At 37.5% G+C, this 20,445-nt stretch overlaps 1 long non-coding RNA gene across 1 annotated transcript in view; it reads left to right on the top strand.

Annotated features, from left to right (window-relative positions):
* Positions 1 to 20,445, top strand: part of LOC109550294 (uncharacterized) — a 432,204-nt gene that overhangs the window by 372,316 nt on the left and 39,443 nt on the right. Inside the window, exon 7 of the long non-coding RNA XR_004521593.2 lies at positions 16,337 to 16,405. This is a non-coding gene — a long non-coding RNA (uncharacterized lncRNA). The remainder of the gene's footprint in view (positions 1 to 16,336; positions 16,406 to 20,445) is intronic.

The following is a 20,445-nucleotide window of genomic DNA, read 5'->3' as shown; positions in this document are numbered from 1 at the left end:
AGAAATATGGGAATACGAGGAAGGACAGAAGTGGATGTGTTAAGGACCGAATTGGTACGTTGCTCTTGCTATAGGACAAAGTAATACTAATGCTCTCAGTGTCTAAGTTTGCACTATCCATTATTAGCTACTAGTCATATATGGCTATCGAGAACATGAGCTTACATTCAATTCACAATGTGAATTAGAATGTTAAGTAAGCATAAAATACACACGAGATTTCAAAACTTAGTTTAAACAAACACTAGGATGTAAATATCAAATTAATAATTTAAATGTTGAGTCCAAGTTGAAATGATAATACTTTGGATATTTTGAGTTAAATAAAATATATTGCTGGGCTTCCCTGGTGGCGCAGTGGTTGAGAGTCTGCCTGCCGATGCAGGGGACACGGGTTCGTGCCCTGGTCCGGGAAGATCCCACATGCCGTGGAGCGGCTGGGCCCGTGAGCCATGGCCGCTGAGCCTGCGCGTCCGCAGCCTGTGCGCCGCAGCGGGAGAGGCCACAACAGTGAGAGGTACACGTAACGCAAAAAAAAAAAAATTATATATACATAAAATTAATTTCTCCATGTTCTTTTTTACTTTTTTATGTGGCTACTAGAAAATTTAAATTACATTTTTTTTTTTCCTGTGGTACGCGGGCCTGTCACTGTGGCCCCTCCCGCCGTGTAGCACAGGCTCCGGACGCCCAGGCTCAGCGGCCACGGCACACAGGCCCAGCCGCTCCGCGGCATGCGGGATCCTCCTGGACCGGGGCACGAACCCGCGTCCCCTGCATCGGCAGGCGGACCCTCAACCACTGCGCCACCAGGGAAGCCCCTAAATTAAATATTTGGCTGACATTATATGCTATCGGACAGTACCTGTCAGTGTTTCTTTTGTAGAGATTTTTAAAATCATTGCAAATCATAGCAGCCTCATTTTATTGACAAGTAAAACGATGTCTTACAAACATGTTCTAATTTAATCTTGACAAGTTTTTGATTTAGATACTGTTTACTGATGAGGAATTTGATCTATAATGGATGAGGCACATTGGAAGGTACATATATTGTAACAGAAAAACTCTTTAAAGTCGGGAGCCGTGTCTTCTAACACCTTTTGTTGCTGATTTTGCCAGTGAAAGTAGTATCCCTTCTGTATGAAACAACAAAGTAGACTTCCATGAGAATTAAGAAACTTTACATGTTTGTAGCCTGTAAGTAAAAATACCTCTTTCAAACTCTCTTTTTGGCTACAGTGATCTATTTCAGTGTATCTGTAGGAGCTGTTTTAGAATATCAAATTTTCACTGCTTCCTAAAATCACAAAAAATTTGTAGGAAAATTGGCCTTTGATTGCATCCTAAGGGACATGCATATACATTCATTTTATAACCTACATTCTGTAATTTCAAAATATACACACATTATCCTGACAACTCTATGGGATGACTTTAGAATTATGTTTTGAATATAAGTTGATCATATAAGTTGTCCAATTTTCATTGGACAAGAGTCCAATGAAAATTTTTAAAATTCTACTTTGTGTGTTTGTCAAAAACTGTCTAAGGGTGATTAATAATTTCTCCTAGATACAACTGCAACTTCCTCTGTATATTTAGGGTTCTGATTTTTCTTAGATCTTGTTTGATTCTACAAGAAAGGTGAATATTTTCAATAAGTTTTTTGAGAAAAATTCATAGATGTTTGTACTACATTTGGAAGCTCATTCCCCAGATCTAAATATGTCATGCTCTCTGAAGTAGGTATTGCCATAGAGATTTTTTTTTATCTAATCCTCCCATGAAATACACAAATACATGAACTTAAATAATGGATTCTTTTTGAAATAACATTTTAATGTAAATGTTGGTTGCTAAACTACAGGTTAAATATACGTAAAATTAGACTCCTCTCAGATGTTCAGGTCATTTGACAAGGTTATTCGAAAAAGTAGAATTTCCTAAATAAATGCAGGTTTGGAAAATATTTTACCCAAATAATACATAAATTATTTTATGTACATTCCTACAATGTTGGGATGAAAATGAGTACCTTAATTGTATGGCCTTTGCAAGTAAGGTTGTGCTTAGTCTGTTACTTTAGAGAATATTTATTAGCAGTTAGTTTATGTTCCAATATCTGATAGTATAAAAAAAAAGATTTGGAAAAAAAAGTACTACAAATTAAACAAATGAATTCCTTTTTCTAACTTGTCTGAAATTAGTCTGAATTTGAACATACATTTTAAAATCACATAATCTGATAATTCTGATAATCTCACTCTCCTGACTCCTTCAATTCTTCTCCTTTAGATAAATCACCAGATAAAATCCTGTACATAAGTCCTTGTACAGGGTTGTATTGGTTCTCCAATAGGAGAACAAATAGCAGAACTACAAATTTCAGAAGTTTTCCCACGTTATAAAAAAAAAAAGATTGAAATAAGATACATTCCAGAGGATATCTTGGGAGATTGGGATTGACATATATACACTAATATGTATAAAATAGATAACTAATAAGAATCTGCTGTATAAATAAATAAATAAATAGAAAAAAAGAAGATATCATAAGATTGGGGGTAGTTATCTTAATGTTGAACAATCTGAGCATTTTCAGATCAAAAAAAAAAAAGATTTACAATTTCTTATTTAAAAAATCTTGTGGATTAACTATTCCTAAGTGTATCACTTATGTAAATTAATGTGTCTAAAATATTATGTTGCATTTCCATCAGAATTTAGTTTTTAATCCTTAGTTGTGTGAAGAAAAAAATGTATTTATCAAAAGTAAACATTAATGCATTCTGTTCAAATATTGATAAATTCTGAAGGTTATGACCAAATTAATGAGGTTTTAGTGGTATTTTATGTTTACTCATGTTCAAGTAATCTTTTCCACATCTGTTAATATTAGAATTACTGATCTCAGACTGCTACCTACCAGAAGACTCAGACCTATTTGATTCCTTTTTATGTCACCAAAAACATCACCCTCTGCATACAGGAACATAACTAATGCAAATCAAAATCAATAACAATAAGTATCATTTAAATGAGAATTGTGAAATAGCAAAAACTCTTACAAATGCTAGATTATGGTTTCTTTTATTCAAGGAGTAGTTAGGATATCCATATTTTGGTAAGGAAAATGTCTTGGTACTTCTTTTAAACAGAACTGGAATCTGTGTGATAACCATGAGTACCAGATTTTGTACCACGGACTTTGTGCCATAGAGACAGTCCCCTAAACCCAATATATAAGACTTTTAACCAACCAATCTTGCACTGATGATATGTCCATTTTAGTTGTTTAAAAATAAGAGAATTTTTAAATTTTGTAGTATTTAGATGATAGAATTTATTTTCCAAAATACCAGTTCATCAGATTATTCATCCAAAGGGAATTTGTGCTTCATTGCTAATACTTTTAAATACCTGCTAGTTCTGAGTTTATACTGATGCCATTTGAGAGGGTGAAGGCTGTTTTTATGAGAATGTACTCAGTGTAGAGTATTTACAAATTAAATCATAAAAGTAGGTTGCATCAGCTCAGAACGCAGATCAAATTAACTTGCAAACTGGCTTCAGCCTCTAGTCCAGAAAATCATTCTAAGGATAATCCTCCCTCTCTATTTCCAGTTCTGGATCCATTAGGACAATTTTCCCTTCCAAAATCAAGATCTGTCTAAATGTATTCTTGTCCTTTATTGACTTTCCTCCTGGTTCCCTAACCTTTTCAGCTGTTTATAACGGTTGTATTTTAGATTAGGTTTTTCATCCAGGGTAGGAAGCAGTATCTATTAAGCATTTCATTAATTGAAGAAACTCTTGCTCTTAGAAGGCAAAGAATAACTTGACAGTTCTTATGTAGTGAAACTATATGCTGAAAATCATTCATGAATTGTGTGATAGTATATCCAAATGAGACATTATACATTTACTCTCATAGAGTACGTTAGTAAATTTGGAAGAAAACCAAACTGGAAATGTTTTGTCAGATATCCTAACAATATCTCCTTATCTTTGATACAGACTTTTATCTGATTATCTGGTTAGTTCTCATTTCAAATTTCTTTTCACAGAGTAAAGTGTACAAAATACAATGCAAATAACACGAAAATACTCACAGTTGAGAAAATGTGCTTCATGACTAATAAATTAGATACCTAGTTCCAAAATAACTACTAATATCATTGGCTATGACTAAATTAGGGGATATAAGTGATAATGACACCAATATAAAAGATTTTATTATCTTTTCTATGATTTGTATATATTTAAAATGCATTATCTTCTAATTGCCATAAATAATAGTTCTAATGCAAATTGGAAAAGTGGTAAAAATAATAGATTTCTTTGCTTGACTCTTCAAATAAAAACCTGTGTCCAAATGAATTCTAAGTATCATTTGTTAATATTTTTCTGCAAATTTCCCTTAAATGTTGATTACTAACATATTTTTCTGAAGTGATTTCAATCTTTCAACTAATAAAATTAGATTTTATTAAAATTAAAATTTTATTAAAATTACATTCTATTAAAATTGCATTTGATTAGTTGAAAGCTTGAAACCATTGAAGAAAAATAAAAAGAATGAGGGAATGAAATGGTAAATTGTTCCAAAAATCAGGAAGCTATTGTGTCAACTTGCCATATTTCTGTATTATTGTTTATTATAGATCAGCATGCAAAAAAAAATCAGCATGCAAAAAAAAATGGAGAAATAAGCACGTATGTCTATGTGCTGCACAATTGGTATTACCCAATTGAATGAAAGCCTATACGGAACTGTGCATTAAAGGATTAACCTTGCCCAAAGCAAAGTTTGGCCCTTTGCCCCAAGCTCCTGGGAGGTAACCTGTAAATTCTTGGGATGTCCTAAGTGAGAGAAGTGTTTTTGTTTTTACCTGGGGACTGTAGGCCACACCAGATTGTCTATGCTAACAGTGTGATTTATGGCAGGAACTTTGGGCCCCATGGTTTCACCTGAACTTCTGTAGGGGCTGGAACTAAGGTCAATCCCATGGGCAGTCAGCCGTATCTATGTGACCAACCTCCAGAAAAATCTCTGGAAAATAAAAATCAGCTAAGCTTCCCTGGTTAGCAGACGCCAACATATATGGTCATCTGATCTTTGACAAATATGACATTGCAGAGAAATAAGGAAATGCTACTATTTTCAGTATATGTTGTAGGATTCTTGACATCTCCCTCACATTGTATATATAAATCAATTTTAAGTGGGTTGCAGATTAAATGAGAAAGATAAAGCAATAAAGCCTTTAGAATAAACAGGAAAAAATTGTCATTCACTTGATAGCCAAATATTTCCTTTTTTTAATAAATGTATTTATCTTATTTATTCATTTTTGGCTGCGTTGGGTCTTTGTTGCTGCACACAGGCTTTCTCTAGTTACGGCGAGCGGACGCTGCTCTTCATTGTAGTGCGCGGGCTTCTCATTGCAGTGGCTTCTCTTGTTGCAGAGCACAGGCTCTAGGCATGCAGGCTTCAGTAGTTGTGGCGTACAGGCTCAGTAGTTGTGGCTCACAGGCTCTAGAGCACAGGTTCTAGAGCACAGGCTCAGTAGTTGTGGCGCACGGGCTTAGTTGCTCCACAGCAGGTGGGATCTTCCCAGACCAGGGCTCAAACCCGTGTCCCCTACATTGGCAGGCGGATTCTTAACCACTTCACCACCAGGGAAGCCTGGAAAATATTTCTTAAATAGAAAACAAACACAAAGAGAAACATTAATAAATTTGACTACTTAAAAATAAAGCATCCATTTATCAAAAGACAGCATTTAGGAGTGAAAGGCAAGCCGCAGATAAGACAGAGATATCGGTAATACATATATTTAACAAAGCACAGATATGCAGAATTTATAAAGAGCTATCAATAAAAGAAAAGCAGAAAATCCAATAAGAAAATGGCAAAACACTTGAAGCAGCACTTCTAAAGAAAGACCCTAATGGCCAGTGAAATAAAAGGTACTTGTTATGGAGTAAAATGTGTCCCTCCCAAAATTTGTATGTTGAAACTATAATAGTCTTAAGTGCCTTCCCTCACATAGATTATATTCTGGGGGAGAAACTTAGATAATGAACCAGTAGGCAAATATATAAATAACATGACTTCACAGAGTGAAAAGACTATGAAGAAAAACAACTTTTAAGTAAGGTAATGGAATATGGCATGTAGAGAGTAGTAATTGCATGTGGTAGTGAAGGATGGTACTTTCTAGTAAATCCTTAGAGATGAAAAAGATCTAGTGAAAAGAAGCTATTCAAAGTAAAACAAGCAAGCACAAGAGACAGAAGCAATAGTTTGCTGAGGTCTCAAAGAATCCTAAAGGACCTAATTCCAAAAAGTGGCAAATCCTTTACAGGAGATATAAAACCCACAGCTGAGCTTATCGCTGGCAAAAGAGCAGACAGAAGAGGAGTCCATCACAGATTACGATAAGGTAAAAACGGATGAACTTTTAACATTAACATGTGGGCTAAGTCATTTTGGAATGGCAAGGATGCCCACCACAGAGCACGTCTGCACTCAAACACCGTTTTCCCACACAGCTTCACCAACCACTTGGGAGTAGTGTGTCAGCAGCTGGGACACAGAAGGAGAGCTCAGAAAGAGTCTCCCTAGGGCACCTGTGTCCCCCTCCCCATTGCAGAGCAATCACCTATAAGAAGTGGTGGGAGGGCAGGCGATCGGGTAGACATCTGTCAAAGATGCTCTGGGGTTTTTGCTATGAAAAGAGTGAGGAAGGGATGTTTAGAAAACATCCACCCAAGCCCCCCATCAACTGCCAAAAGCTGAGACTTGAACATTTAGAGCAAGGGGGTCACCTAAAGGAATCAGGTTTTTAATCACCAAAGGCTGGAGGCAGGGTGAGAGAACTGTGAGAAATCCCAGATACCGCCCAGCATTTCAGAAACCAAAGGCTGGAGGCACAGAAGTAGAACTGAGAGAAATGAGGAGACATTCGGAGCCACCACAGAGCGCAGGGAGGCTGCCTTCTGAAGGAAGAGACAGCAGGACTGCGGAGATCTCTTGTAGGCACAGAAGTCAAGGAGCAGGGTGGGGAGCAAAGGGGACACTCCAGTGACCCAGAAACCTAGCAGCCAGGCTGTGAAGTAGGAAGAGATCTCTCAGGTGGCTCAGCTGTGAAGCATAGGCCAGATTGCTGTGCCGCCAGTTCTTAGCCTCATGCCCTGCAGATAGGAACGTCTCCATCCAGCTCTCAAAATATTTGAAATCAGTGGTGAACTGACTCAGATTAAATAAGCAACAAAGCCCAGACCCAGGTAAACTATAGATCAGATGGATGTGCAGAAGATAAGTATCATTTGATTTATTGTCTACATTTTTATATGAAAATGCTAGCATGTAATCACAAATTACAAAATATACATGAACGAAAATAGAAAATATGACATATAGACAAGATAAGGAATACTCTGTAGAAACACACCTGGAGATGGCTCCGTTGTTGAAATTATGACAGTGATTTTTTTTTTTTTGTGGTACTCGGGCCTCTCCTGTTGTGGCCTCTCCCGTTGCGGAGCACAGGCTCCGGACACGCAGGCTCAGCGGCCATGGCTCATGGGCCCAGCTGCTCCGCGGCACGTGGGATCTTCCCGGACCGGGCACGAACCCGAGTCTCCTGCATCGGCAGGCAGACTCTCAACCACGGCGCCACCAGGGAAGCCCTATGACAGTGATTTTAAACAACTATGAAAAAAAAATGCTGAAGGATCTATTGGAAGAAGTAGATAACATTCATGAAGAGATGGTAATTCCAGAAGTGTGACAACTCTAGAAAAGAACCATGTAGAATTGCTAAAAATTTAAAAAATAATATCACATATGAGAATTTATCTGGTAGATTAAATAGAAGACTGTTTAGAATCAGTGTACTTGAAGATGGGCCAGTCCAAACTAAAAGGCAAAGTGATACAAAGTGTTTAAAAACACAGAAAAAAGCATCTGATATCTGTTGTCAGTACTTTCAGTCTAACATTCTTATCGCTGGATTCCCAGAAGATAAAGGGAGAAAATAAGGTGCACAGAAAACAATATATGTTTGAAAAAGAAAATGGTTGAGGACTTTCTGAAATAGAGAAAACATTGATCCACAGATGCAAAACTCTCAGCAAATTTTAATCAGAATTCAAAATAAAACAAAAACAAAGAAAAAACAAAAACCTGGACATAGTCAGCTGTCGGGATTCAATCTGCGGTTGGTTGAATCCATGGGTTTGGAATCCACGATACAGAGAGCTGTCTCTGCTACACAGTTTGAGATTAGGCACTTGAGCATCTACGGATTTTCGTATCCACCAGGGGTCCTGGAACTAATCCCCCCGCAGATACCCAGAGACAACTGTATAGTCAAACTCTTGAAAACCAAAAGCAAATAACATATTAAAAGCAGCCAGAAATGTATTATATACAGAGATCCAATTCCAAAAACATCTGGAGTTGATGTGGGTTTGGGTTTCACTGTTGATATTGTTCTGTTCAGTTCTGTTGTTCTTCCAATTCTGCTCTTCCTGTACTTAGAGCAGGGCTTGGTGTAGGGGTGGGTGGGTGGGTTCTCATTTTTCTGGCTCCACCCTCAGCTTTCAGTAGTCCCTGAGCGCCTGCTGCAGAGAGGTTCTCTCTGCTTGCTCTGCTCCTTTCCCAGTGGGAGCGCTTTCACTCAGATCTATTTTTGTTGCCTGCTCAGCCTCTACCTTAGGCAGCCTCTGTTTATCTGACCCTTGGGGATGAAGCTTTGTCAGCGCGCTCAGACGTGTATCTGTGATTTGTCTTAGGCCCCTGAGCCTCCTCCAGGGTTAGCAGGAAAAGCCCAGCTCCTGCTACTGGGTATTTTCAAGTACTGTACTCCCCCATAGTAAATTATTTATAAATTTTTGCTTGAAATGGATGCGGAATCCTGAACCCGCCATGGTGTCCTGCCCCCCTCCCAGATGCAGAAAGTTTTTCTCAAAGCAATTGATCTTTGCCAGTATCCTGAGCGAGAGGTCTTTCTATCCTCATCCAAAGACAGAGGGGTTTTTGCTTCTGTTTCTTTCTCAGAGTTAATGAATTTTTAATCAGCCCTTGGAGTTGAGTGATTGCTACTGATATCCTAGGGTTTTAAAGTTTATGCTTCATAGCAGTGAATGATCAAGGAAATCTGGCAGGATTTTGCATCTGTGCCCCAGCAGTACTCAGTCACCTCCCATACCTGTACCACCAAATGGGGCCCCTCTTGTCTCCCACCATACCCCTAGCCTTTCTCGTGAGCACCTGTTGGAGAGCTACTCAAAAAAGATGGTAAGCGAGCATAAACTCCCCTTGGGTCAGGGGGTTTTAGCTATTCTAATCTGATGCTAGCCCACGTTTCTTCTTTCATAATGTGTTACAGTTCTAGCCAACTTTTTTCTTACTTGTTTGTATGGCATTCACATCTTCTATTCTCTAAGATAAGAGTTCCTGTGCCCCAGTTCTCACTGAAAAGTATTGTCTCTCATGGGGATGTAGTTTACTTGACTTGACTTTAACTCTCTGGTGAGCTCAATAAAAAAGTAATGATTTTGTAGATTACCTGGCTTTTTTCTTTCATTGTTAGTTTGAAAATGATACTCTCTTGAAGCTTTCTGCATCTTAAGCAGAAGCAGAATTCAAGGGTGTTTTTATATGTTTACTTACCTCTAGAGTAAGAAGCAATCTGTTAAGATGTGATACATTCAGAGTATATAAATTCCCCTTGTCCCTGCTTATACCCACTTGCGTTTTACTAGAATTATGCAAGCGTTTTATAACAGAAAGAGAGATGTTTCTGAACCTGATCTAATTTTTATTTGTAATGACAGGGCTGGACTATAGGGCATACCCACATATGTGACCTGAATGAGATGAGTGAGCATATAACATGTTAAACATTGCTGGACAGAAATATTATCTCATATTATTATTAAGTGCTTGTATTAGTGCTTGTCTTTAAGGTGATGTGAAATAGTAGAGAACAAAAACAAACCAAACAAACCCATTATTTTTTCTGCTTCCACTCACTTTATCCCTGGTGTTACAACCTCCATGTCGGGATTAGTGCCCACTCCCCCTACAATGCAATCAACACTCATTCATACTCTTTGCCCTTCTGTGGCAATCTCTGCAAAGTTGAAAATGACTATTCATATTGACCTTTTCAGAAAGAAAGACTAGAGGCCCATTTTTCTGCTCAGCATAGATGTTGGTATTTTTTTTTAAAACCAGATCCAGAACAGTAGAGGGAAAAAAACTAAGTCATATCACTACGTCTCTTTCAAGAGAGAACAAAATGGCTTACAATAAACATTTAATAATGAACGAATGATAACTTCTGATTATCATTGTTAATTGAAATCCATACATCTTATAATCAATGAATTTCTCCTCCAGCCCCAGATGTTGGCAGTAGCTAATTGCCACTTAATGTTCATCTCTTTCCCATTTCTTTTTCTTTTTTTAATTGTTTTTATAGTGGGGAATTGGGAGAAGCTACATGAGGGGCCGTTATCTAGATAAAAACTTCAACTACAAATTCTAGATTTTATTTTGATTTTTGGACCTAATTCAAGTGATTTTTATTCAGCTTTGTGAGTCCCTCTAATCTGTGGCTGCAATAAGCCACATCTATAATTTACAAAATGCACGGTAATAGGGAAGTCATTTCAGCTTCCCTTTAAAAATGAATGTGATTAAAAATATCTCTCTTGTTTACCTTGTTTTCTTTCAGGATCAAATGAGATTACAAAAGCCAGCGTTTTTGCTCATTCCTGAACTATGTGTATAATCAGTATGTGTCTGACTCTTTTTAGGTCTCTGTGGACTGTATTAGGGTTTAGATTCTTGGTGTATCAAGGCCTACCACAAAATAGGCACAATCTAATGGTTGATAAAATGAATTAACCTAATTGTAATATAAGGGTAATCATAAGTAGAATATATAGAAAAATGGATTTGTAACTTATTTTTAATTTCTTATAAAACAATATAGAACCATGCATGTAGTGAAAATTCCACATATATGATATCATTGACTTATTAATTGGAAATGGAAAATTGGTCCTCATTTCCCTGAGCTTGTTTATTCCAATTCCCATCTATATGATCTATGGAAAGTTTCTGTAAAATAGAAGTAATATTTGTGCTTATTATATTATACATTTATAATATATAAATTATAATCCACATAATTTATATATAAATGTATGATATGTACATTTATAAAAATAATAACATTTGTCATTTTGCTATTTTATCCTGATGCTATAATTCCTAGGAAAGGCTTACTGTAGAATAATTACTTCTTAAATCATTTGGTTCCCTTTCCTTTTTCCTCAGGTACTTGTAAGATGTGAGAACATTGTGCTATACACATTCTATTTAGAAAGATTTATGCATTCTCCAAACTTCAGATACTAAATTCATTTTTATCATGTTTAATTAGTGAATTCAAATAATCCAAAAGTATTATTAAGCTACTAGTATTATTGAGTAGGCTAAATAGTAATTTAAACATAAAATAATGCAACATTTGCTATAAAACATTAAAAAAAACCAACTAAACCAAGAAAAAGCAAAGGTAAAATAAGTATCTTTCTTAAACTCCTACAATCCTTCAGTCTTTGGCTTACATTTAATATCCTCAGGGAAAATTTAAAGGGCCTCTGGAAAAGCCCAGCTCCTTCTACTAGATATTTTCAAGTACTGTACTCCCCCTACAGTAAATTATTTATAAATTTTTGGTCTTCTCTTTTCCTTGTTAAAATGTAGGCTTTGTAAGGGAAGTGACCATTTAGGTCTTATTCATCACTGGTTTTTTCAGCCCTTAGAATAGTGTCTGGAACACAGGAGGCCAGCTCACAGCATCTATTCAACAAGTATTTATTGATCTTAAATGTAATTAAATTCATAGTTTCCATTATAAATAGCACCATATTATGATGCTATTTTATCCAGATGCCAAAAAATTATCATCCTTGATTCCAAGATCATGCAACTAAAACTAATTTCTTGTAATGAACTTCTTCCCAGGTAGATCTATCAACTGGGAAAGAATGCACTGGTGTCAATAATTTCAAATATTCCAGTTTCTTGACAAATATATTTATTACTGGGAAAATTTTAAAGGCATGCAACATTTTTGGTTTGGGGAATTAGATGATTGAAGAAGAATTACTATCCACAAAAGATTTGAGTGAACTGAACATGATGATTGAAAACTAAACAGATTAATATTAATTTGTTTCTTAGGGGAATAATATTACTTTGTTTCTTAGGGGTATAAACAAATGTCATAGGAGCTTTGTTTTAAAATGAAAAAAAAAAATAGTAACCCACATCCAAAGATAAATGTAGAAATACAGAAGTAATAGACACAAAAGTTTATTCCTTCCTTTAGATTTTTCATACTTTCTCATAAGTTTCGTAGGTTTTTGCTCTTGGCCATCAAATTATTGTAATAGTGGGGGCTTCCCTGGTGGCGCAGTGGTTGGGAGTCTGCCTGCCAATGCAGGGGACACGGGTTCATGCCCCGGTCCAGGAGGATCCCGCGTGCCGCGGAGCGGCTGGGCCCGTGAGCCATGGCCGCTGAGCCTGCACGTGCGGAGCCTGTGCTCCGCAGCGGGAGAGGCCGCAGCAGTGAGAGGCCCGCGTACCGCAAAAAAAAAAAAAAAAAAAAAAAAAATTGTAATAATGGTACAATTCCAATATAAGTAAAATTCTTTAAATTACTGTTGTTTCATATCACTTAAAAAAATAGTTAAGGATTTGTCACTGGCATTATGTTAAAAAAAACCATTTTATTATTGCACATTATTTTTGTCCTTTATTACACAAAAAAGTATTTTTACATATATACATATGTATACATAATATTTTTAATTTCCAAAATTTTTGTTGTTATTCACAAGATATTATATATGAAGTCCATTTTCAATTCATATTTTATTAATTTCATCCATAAGCATAAATATCTTAATAATTATGAGTAAAGGAGCTACAGATAAGATAATGGCATATTCTCTCTGAAAGCAGATTGTATTTTGCTATGAAAACATGACAACAGTATGGTTCTAATTACCTCTTATATTTTAGAGAGTGGCAGCCGGCCAATGAACTGTATTTTTTTTTCTCCTAAAAGGATATAATCAAACAAATGGTAGCTAAAGCTTTTGTGGACTCTTGGATATGTAAATTAAGCACGCTTCTTAACAAGTTATTTTGTCATCCTGATGAGTGGAAACATTGATTTTCAAGACTAATTATACTCACTGTTTTTAAAATAAGCAAGGGGCTTTGCATTATGTAATTTTGCAAAGCGTCGGAATTAGACAGGCAGGTTCCCTGCAGGTCAGGCCTCCTCAGAAGAAGTCCAGGATGTTTACATAAAAGTCACCTTGGTGGAGGAGGTGAGGTTGATCATTCAGCAATTCACCATGGGGCCACATTGCATTTTGAAGTCAACTGGAACTGTCTGCTTAGACACACCTTTGCAAATGTCAATGAAGGTCTGCTTCTGTAAATAGCCACTAACTACTAATACATCTTTACTGGTAAAATAAGTCTAGACCCAGTGATGAAAAGCACCGTTCCTCCAGCATAAAAATATTATGTTTTTGTTGACCTAGTCAAATGTCTTGTGAGTCTATGAGATTCATTGAACAAATCTGTTTTATGCCAAATGGTTTCAAAGAGAGTCCCGTGCGAGGAGTTAGCACTTAGGTTTTGGAGTTATCCAAAGAAATATAGAACTAACAGTCCTTTCCAAGGAAAGCAGCATATAACTAGATACTATAAAACAAGATTATATTTTATACTTCTGATTTTCAACTACAAGGAAATTCAGGTTGTTCAGGGAACACAGGAATATATCACTTAGACTAAAATTTCTGAACTGTTTTCTTTTAAGCACATTTAGGGTGTAGATCTGTGGACTAGAACTTAGTGTCAAGAGTAAGTGGAGGGGCTTCCCTGGTGGCACAGTGGTTGAGAGTCCGCCTGCCGATGCAGGGGACACGGGTTCGTGCCCTGGTCCAGGAAGATCCCACATGCCGCGGAGCGGCTGGTCCTGTGAGCCATGGTCGCTGACTGCGCGTACGGAGCCTGTGCTCCGCAACGAGGCCACAACAGTGGGAGGCCCGCGTACTGCAAAAAAAAAAAAAAAAAAACAAGAATAAGTGGAAAATATACATAAGCCGGAAATTTGTGTTCAAGTCTCATGTTGGGTATCAGCATACTTAGAGCACTAAATTTATTAGGTAACAGAAAACAGAGTCTCCTTTCAGTGTTCCTTACTCAGAATTTTGCTCAAGAAATATCTTTCTGATTTAAAAAGACTATCCTCCTACGGTTGATTCTGGGCAGCGGCTACCACAATGCTGTTTACCTGAACTCTTCCTGAAAATCAATTTGCCTCCACTAAACCTGATATATTCCTGCTGGAGAGGAACCCAAATGGAGGAAGGACTTCTGTATCCACATCAGCACAGGCACAAGTCTTCAAAGACTCAATGACAAGCACATTCTGGGGTTGACAGTAGCATTATTGCTAGTGGCAGTGGATGTATTTGCAAGATTCAAATCTGTACTCTGTAACTGTAAATCCTTATTCTCTATCTCCTGGTTTCCCCAATCTTAGGATATACCTGGATAGTTCATGATCAAATTAAAAGTCACAGTTGGAGAAGTAAAACTAATTTAACAGGTTTTTATATTTTTTTTATTTTCCCATCCTCAATACTAAAGAGGTGAAAAGGTGAATTAAACATGACTCAGTTGCATGTTGTATAACTACATAGAGAGGTGACATAACATTTGTAGAAAATCAATTTCATGAGCCAGGCACTGCATTAGGGACTTCATACATATTATTTTCTTTAATCCTCACAGCAGTCCTATGAGATTGGAATTACTGGCCTTGTTTGACCAAAGAAGCTGAGGGTTACAGACGTTAGTGACCCACCTGTAGATATGACACTCAGCTACTAAGCTAGAAAGCTGGAATTCAAACCAGATTTGTCTGATTTAAATTCTGTGCCCATTTCATAATCTGAGCAAAAGAATTTCAGGATTTTAACTATGAAGCAGAATTCAGTCACCCAGTACAATTATTCATTTGATGTTTGAATTGCATCTAAAATAACTCTTAATTAGTCATCAGCTGAGGTTTAAAGATTGCTAATATTGATGAAAGCTTTTAAGATCTACTCTCTTAGCAACTTTCAAATGTGCAATAAAGTATTATTAATCATAGTCATCGTGCTGTGCATTACATCCCCAGGACTTATTTAGTATTTTATATTGTGCTGATCATTTTGAAATATATACAAATATCTCATCATTATGTTGTACACCAGAAACTACTTTATATGTCAATTATATCTTAATAAATAAATAATATAAGCATAAATGCGTAGTAAATTGGGGCCTAAAACTTAAAAGAAAAAGGATTGCTAATAATAAGAAACTGAGAACAGTTTATTTAGCTCAAAAAATTCTATAGTTGTCCTGTCTGACATCTTAGAAACTAGCCATAGGTGGCTGTTCAAATTAAAATTAAGTAAAACAAAAAAATTCAGTTCTTCAGTCTCTCCACATTTCAAGAGCTCAGTAACCTCATGTGGCTGACGGCTACCGTACTGGACAGCATATGTAGACACACACGTACATACAGACATATATATTCTCCCTGTATTCTTTAAGTGAACTCATCCACAAACACATAAGCCTCCAAAAGTGTTAATGCACTGCTCCCTTTCACACGGTGCTGTGAAATGGCTTTCTCTCCCCCAAAACAGTAACACAATTATCAAATTTCATTGAGACCCAGATGGGAGAAGATGAGTCTACACAGGATGATTATCACATATTGAGTTCAGCAGAGAACTAGCATGATGGAATTGGGGACTCTCTGTGTCTAGAGAGATGGGCAACTGAGAGAGTGCAGAAGTCAGCAGCCCAATAATACCGATACATCTATTCTTGGATAAAACCTGGGACTTGGATATTTTCTCTATCCATCTAATTAATAACTTACATAATCTGATAATACAGTAGAAATATGTGTGTGCATGTATACATATGTGTATAAGTGTGTGTTTATGCAACCTAAAGTCTGCTATATATCACAAACAAGATTGCCTTAATCAATGACTAAGCAAACCATGGAGTATTTTTTCTAAAGAGGCTAAAAAATTCATTGTTTCTAAGTAGGTTTAAATACAATCTCTTGGGGCCAATTGTTGGATTAAAAACCATTTTGCTCTTCTATACATCTTACTTAATCTCTTACTCTTAATCTCTTACTTACAGGGAAATGTTAATAAGGACTTCAGAACTCACAACCAAAGAGCTCCAAGGGACATAGATGCCAGCCAAAAGGTGGGCAATGTTTTTGTCTAATATTTCACAATGTCTTATAATAGCTGTTGGTCTTCAGTGACATCTGGGTACATGAAATTGTCAAAAAAAGCTACTATGCACAGTGGAAATTTCCCTTTTCTAGCATCCAGTTATTTTTTGTTTTTATTAACAAAATATTTGAAAAGTCATGCAGACTGCAAGAAATGACTTGAATCAATAAATATTCAATCAACAAATATATTTTACTTAAGGGTTTGTAAGCTTGATTTATAATTTTTTAATTATTTTTGTGGTAAGAATACTCAACATAAAATCTACCCTCTTAACAAATTTTAAGGACAATATCGACACTAAGCTGTATAGTCAATGTCAGAATGTATCTTACATAACTGAAACTTTGTGCCCTTGACCATCATCTTCATACTGCCCCCTACCCCCAGCCCCTGGAAATCACCATTCTATTCCCTGTTTCTATGAGTTTGAGATAATAAGGTATTTGTCTTTCTATGTCTGGCTTATTTTATTTAGCATAATATCCTCCAGTTTCATCCATGTATAGCAAATGGAAGAATTTTCTTTTTTTAAGACTGAATAATATTCTGTTGAATGTGTATACCACATTTTCTTTATTCATTAGTCTGCCGATGTATATTTAGGTTGTATTTCTATCTTGGCTATTGTGAATAATGATGCAATGAACATGGGAGTGCAGGTGTCTCCTGGAGGTGCTGATTTCAGTCCTTTGCATAAATACCCAGAAGTGGGATTGCTGGATCATTTGGTAGTTAGACTTTTAACTTTCTGAGGAAACTTCACACTGTTTTTAATAATGGATGTACCAATTGACATTTCCATCATTAGTGTACCAGGATTCCCTTCTCTCTACATCCTCTCTAACATGTCATTATTTTGTTTATTAAATATTAGCTATCCTAACAGATGTGAGGTGGTATCTCATTGTGGTTTTAATGTGCACCCCCTGATGATACTGGGGAAGTATCCTTAGAAAAATTGAGCGACTTGCCGAAGTTCAGAGTCACTAAGTGGTGTAATCAGGTATTAAAGCAAGGTTGCCTAACTCCAAAGACTGGTGTTTGATTAATCCCCCCATATTTTTGTGATCTTTTTTAAAAGAAAGAATCATTTTTAAAAGGGTAAAACCAGGGATAGATTACTTTTGGGATGTACAGAGTGAAATTCATCCAAAAATAACCAAATTCAATATTCTTAAATATTTGAGAATATGATGCATTAATATTCAAGTCAGACTCAAATATTTATCAACCAGTTACCTAAGTGCTTCACAGATACCAAACCACCTACAACCATATGCCTGAAGAACCACTTCACAATGAAATTTGATTGAACTACTAATATAGTTAGAGATTTTATAGATTTGTATAACTTAGAGAATTTAAATTAAGATCACCTTTATACAGATGAGTGACATGAACCTTAGGAGACAAGGTGACATGCTAAAGATTAATTTTTCTCCCCAATTACACTTCTCTCAAGAAAAAAGAAAAATCATAGGAGCTCTGGAAATGAAGGTATGGTCTTTGAAATTTGCTCATTGCTCTGGAATCACCTTTAGGTGCTTTACTTGAAGAAGGAAAGTATGTTTTCTCCTCTTCCCTGTACAAAATCATGGGAAGTTAAAATCAGGTTCATGTGGGCATCAGACAGGCCGTAACAAGGAGAAGCTGTGTAAAATAGGCAGGGTTCACAACAGAAAATAGGGACAAGCCAAGAATATTAGTTAGTTACAAGGCCATAGAATACATTGCAATAGTGAGATACAAGACAAAAGGCTAAATCTAAAAGTCTGAAGTTAGGTCAGTATTAAATAAATATATCCTAGAACAGGGATAACTCTACGTGAGTAGTTTCTGAAAGTTCTTAAGGTATGGTATCTCTGCTTTCTGGATCTGAATTCATCTGAACATGGGGTAATTTCAGAATAATTTATAAAATCTAATATTTGTTGAGAAATAGGAAATAGATTATATCACACCATAAGTTTTTAAGATTTAAGATTCATGTCTGCTGAATTTTCAAATATAGCCATATCCTACCTTTATTGTCATTAGCTCTCTGGTTGTTCATGGGAATCCAGAAATTCCTTTATATCCAGTGCTTTTAGTATCTTGGGAATTTTCTTATAAATTCCAGACATTTCCATGATAATATTTCAGATACCACAGCTTCTGCTACACATAGTTTACAAGACACCCACACCACTGTGTGCAATTTCCCTCCAACCCCCTCTGGAAATCCACCAGAAAATAACCCACAAGGACAGGTGGTCTGCAAGCCACTTCTGATATATGCATCCACTGTATCTTTCTGCATACTTTGTACTTCGGTGGGTATGCCTAAAGTGCAATAGTATGAATGTCTGTTCAATAGGTCAGGTATTGACTATAACTCATAGCAAGCAAGTGCTAAATCCATCCCAATAATTTTTCTGCCTAAATCAATGGGCATTGGTTATTTTAAAACAGGAATCATTAAGAGTGACAGATCTCAAAGCTATTGCTAGGAATATATATTAATACAAACAGCATCCATGTTATACTTGATGCTGTGGCATAGAGAGCAGAAAATAAATATGCTTATATCCCTAGTTGGATTATATTCCCTTCTTGGAATATGCTAATTAAAAGTCAACCAGAGATTGACATATATACACTAATATGTATAAAATGGATAACTAGTAAGAACCTGCTGTATAGAGGGAGAGCTTCAAGATGGCGGAAGAGTAAGACGCGGAGATCACCTTCCTCCCCACAGATACACCAGAAATACATCTACATGTAGAACAGCTCCTACAGAACACCTACTGAACGCTTGCAGAAGACCTCAGACCTCCCAAAAGGCAAGAAACTCCCCACGTACCTCGGTAGGAAAAAAGAAAAAACAGAGACAAAGCATAGGTACGGTACCCGCACCAGTGGGAGGGAGCTGTGAAGGAGGAAAGGTTTCCACACACTAGGAAGCCCCTTTGCGGGCAGAGACTGCAGGTGGTGGAGGGGGAAAGCTTTGGAGCCACAGAGGAGAGCGCAGCCACAGGGGTGTGGAGGGCAAAGCGGGGAGATTCCCGCACAGAGGATCAGTGCTGACCAGTACTCACCAGCCCGAGAGGCTTGTCTGCTCACCCGCCGGGGCAGGCGGGGCTGGGAGCTGAAGCTCGGGCTTCGGTAGAGCGCAGGGAGAGGACTGGGGTTGGTGGCATGAACACAGCCTGCAGGGGGTTAGTGCGCCACGGCTAGCCGGAAGGGAGTCCGGGAAAAAGCCTGGACCTGCCGAAGAGGCAAGAGACTTTTTCTTCCCTTTTTGTTTCCTGGTGCGCGAGGAGAGGGGATTAAGAGCGCTGCTTAAAGGAGTTCCAGAGACGGGCGCGAGCCGCGGCTAACAGCACGGACCCCAGAGACAGACATGAGATGCTAAGGCCGCTGCTGCCGCCACCAAGAAGCCTGTGTGCGAGCACAGGTCACTATCCACACCCCCCTTCCGGGGAGCCTGTGCAGCCCGCCACTGCCAGGGTCCCGGGACCCAGGGACAACTTCCCCGGGAGAATGCACGGCACACCTCAGGCTGATGCAACATCACGCTGGCCTTTGCAGCCCCGCATCCGTACCCCTCCGTCCCCCTGGCCTGAGTGAGCCAGGGCCCCCGAAACAGCTGCTCCTCTAACCCTGTCCTGTCTGAGCGAAGAACAGATGCCCTCAGGTGACCTACACGCAGAGGCGGGACCAAATCCAAACCTGAACCCTGGGAGCTGTGCGAACAAAGAAGAGAAAGGGAAATCTCTCCCAGCAGCCTCAGGAGCAACGGATTAAAGCTCCACAATCAACTTGATGTACCTGCATCTGTGGAATACCTGAATAGACAACGAATCATCCCAAACTGAGGAGCAACGATATATATAGTTCTTTCCCTTTTTATCTTTTTGTGAGTGTGTACGCTTCTGTGTGTGATTTTGTCTGTATAGCTTTGCTTTTACCATTTGTCCTAGGGTTCTATCTGTCCTTTTTTTTTTTTACTTAAAATTTTTT

Source organism: Tursiops truncatus, chromosome 13 (assembly GCF_011762595.2).
Source record: "Tursiops truncatus isolate mTurTru1 chromosome 13, mTurTru1.mat.Y, whole genome shotgun sequence".
In the NCBI taxonomy this organism is placed as follows: Eukaryota; Metazoa; Chordata; class Mammalia; order Artiodactyla; family Delphinidae; genus Tursiops; species Tursiops truncatus.
Note: the sequence above shows the minus strand (reverse complement) of the source record. Positions and strands in the feature narration are given on the sequence as shown.